The 3298-nt window shown below is 39.1% G+C and overlaps 1 pseudogene; it reads left to right on the top strand.

The window, feature by feature from the left end:
- The first annotated feature begins 1658 nt into the window (after positions 1–1658).
- LOC121817055 (histone-lysine N-methyltransferase SETMAR-like) lies at positions 1659–3016 on the top strand (annotated as a pseudogene).
- Positions 3017–3298: the final 282 nt, after the last annotated feature.

Raw genomic sequence — 3298 nt, 5'->3', positions numbered from 1 at the left:
CTGTTCATGGGGTTCTCAAGGCAAGAATACTGAAGTGGCTTGCCATTTCCTTCTCCAGTGGACCACTTTCTGTCAGACCTCTCCACCATGACCCACCTGTCTTGCGTTGCCCTGCAGGCATGGCTTGGTTTCATTGATTTAGACAAGGCTGTGGTCCTAGTGTGATTAGATTGCCTAGTTTTCTGTGAGTATGGTTTCAGTGTGTCTGCCCTCTGATGCCCTCTTGCAACACATACCATCTTACTTGGTTTCTCTTACGTTGGGCATGGGGTATCTCTTCACGGCTGCTCCAGGAAAGCACACCCGCTGCTCCTTACCTTGGATGATGGGTATCTCCTTACCACTTCTGTTCCTGACCTTCAACGGGGGATAGCTCCTCTAGGCCCTCCTGTGCCTATGCAGCCACCACTCCTCAGGTTGCTCGTCCCGGCCACCGGCCCAACAGCATTAATTACAATGTGAGTCACAACCAAGGGCTGCCTCATAGCAAGGAGTCTGAACTGATCTGGTGTGATTTCCCTATTCCATTATCCTTGTAAAGTCTGTACCATATACTCTTCTTTCTCAAATCAATAATCACTGATGTGGTTATGGAACATTTTGGAACCAAGACAGGGTTGCTGTATCCTGCTAGGCATCATGTATTCATGTAACCAACTCCAAAGACAAACCTCACTGGGAGCCTTACAAAGACCAAGTGAAACTTGCAAATTGTACCATTATCAATAACCAGTGCTGATAAATTGGTGCAAATTGCCCCAAATTCTTTGAGAATATGGTGGTTATAAATCAACATTAGTAACCAGTCTGTTTGAGTCAAAGTGTAAATACTTTAGTATAATAAATCTCATGAAAATCAATTGTAAGATAACCAAAAAAAGTCAATAGACAAATGAGCTGTATAATATATTCGTATTTGGGAAAGGATAAGCACACAACAAAACATTTTCAAAATTTAAAAAGTTAAACAAGAAACACAATTCAGTTTTTCTCTTTTCATGTTAATTTTTATCACCTTTCAAAAAATAAAGTTTACAAATATTAATATGTTAGCAAAAATTAAGCCTGACAGGTGCTCTCATACCCTGCTGATGGGTCGATAAATTGATACAAGTAAATTGCCCTGAATTTATGAATCATACTAGCTGTATGGCTCAAATATTGGTCTAGAATGGAAATCAGGAATTTAATCTATCTTATTCTTCTGCTTTTAAGCCCTTATACTTTTTGAACTTGTCAGACATAGTTTTAAAATATCAAGTTATAGTTCCTTTCTTTCCTTTAAGTAGAGTGAATATGAGTGATAGATATATTGCAGAGTTTTCTCTCATGTACGATATCAATGGTGCTAATTTTTTACCCATTTAGTGCGTGTTCATATATATTAAACGAATAACATATCAATCACTCCTAAAACATCCAATTATTTTTTACTTTATGTTTAAGCTTAGTACCTACCTGAGAGGATATTAGGTTAGTGCAAAAGTAATTGCAGCTTTCACATTGCTGGCATTTGTCTTTGATCTTGGAATCCATTCTTAAAAAAATGTGATTATGTTATACATCATTTTACTTTATTTTTTGCTATACATCATTTTAACACACATTTCTCACTTTATATTTTTTGCTTGAGTTTTTTTTTTTTTTTTGTATAAACCATGGAAATGATGTCAGACAGAAAGCAAATGCAAGCAACTTTGTTACTTGTGTTTAAAATGAGTCATAAAACACTGGACATAATTTTCTACATCAATAATGGCCCAGAAACTGCTAAGGAACATACAGTATGCTGGTGGTCAAGAAGTTTTGCAAAGGAGATGAGAGTCTTGAAGCTGAGGAGTGTAGTGCCTGGCCATTGGAAGTTGACAATGACCAATTGAGAGCGATCATCAAAGCTAATCCTCTTATGAGAGAGGTTGCCAAAGAACTCAACATTGACCATTCTATGGTTGTTTGGCATTTTAAGCAAATTGGAAAGGTGAAAAAGGTCAAAAATGGGTGTCTCATGAACTGACCAAAGATTTTTTTTTTAAATGTCGATTTGAAGTGTCAGCTTCTCTTACTGTACACAACAATGACTCATTTCTTGATCAGATTGTGATGTGTGATGAAAAGTGGGTTTTATAAGACAACCAGTGACGACCAGCTCAGTGGTTGGACTGAGAAATTCCAAAGCACTTCCCAAAGCCAAACCTGCACCAAAAAAAAAAAAAAAAAGGGTCATGGTCACTGTTTGGTTGTCTGCTGCCCTGCTGATCCACTACAGCTTTCTGAATCCTCATGAAACCATTACATCTGAGAAACATGGTCAGCAAATTGATGAGACTCACTGAAAGCTGAAACACCTGCACTTAGCATTGGTCAGCAGAAAGGGCCCAGTTCTTCCCCGTGACAACGTCAGACTGCACGTTGCACAACCAATGCTTCAGAAGCTGAACGAACTGGGCTATGAAATTTTGCCTTATCCCCCATCAGTTCAGTTCAGTTCAGTTGCTCAGTTGTGTCTGACTCTTTGCAACCCCATGGACTGCAACATGCCAGGCCTCCCTGTCCATCACCAACTCCTGGAGTTTACCCAAACTCATGTTCATTGAGTCGGTGATGCCATCCAACCATCTCATCCTCTGTCATCCCCTATTCCTCCTGCCTTCAGTCTTTCTCAGAATCAGGGTCTTTTCAAATGAGTCAGCTCTTCACATCAGGTGGCCAAAGGATTGGAGTTTCAGCTTCAACATCAGTCCTTCCAGTGAACACCCAGGACTGATCTTTATAACGGACTGGTTGGATCTCCTTGCAGTCCAAGGGACTCTCAAGAGTCTTCTCCAATATCACAGTTGCCTTTAAACATCTTGACAACTATTTGCAGGGAAAATTCTTCCACAACCAGCCGGAGGTAGAAAATGCTTTTCAAGAGTTTACTGAATCCCAAAGTACAAATTTTTATGCTGCAGGAATAAACTTATTTCTTATTGGCAAAAGATGTGTTGATTGTTATCATTCCTATTTTAATTATTAAAGGTGTGTTTGAGCCTAGTTATAATGATTTAAAATTCACGGTCCGAAACAACAATTACAGTTGCACCAACCTAATATTATTTGTACTGCAAGTTGAGAGATTCATATTCTAATTCTCTTTTTGTCCCAAACTTGCTGTATATTATGACAAAATTGCTCTTCATTTCACTTCAGTAGTTAATTCAAAACTCTCTCACAATTCCCACACTTTGATTCTTCCTCCCTCTTCCTCCCTTTTTCACTCCTCAGCCTCTCCATACTCTGCCCCTGCTTCCCTGAGAAA

Source organism: Ovis aries, chromosome 18, assembly GCF_016772045.2.
Source record: "Ovis aries strain OAR_USU_Benz2616 breed Rambouillet chromosome 18, ARS-UI_Ramb_v3.0, whole genome shotgun sequence".
NCBI classification, from domain to species: domain Eukaryota; kingdom Metazoa; phylum Chordata; class Mammalia; order Artiodactyla; family Bovidae; genus Ovis; species Ovis aries.
Note: the sequence above shows the minus strand (reverse complement) of the source record. Positions and strands in the feature narration are given on the sequence as shown.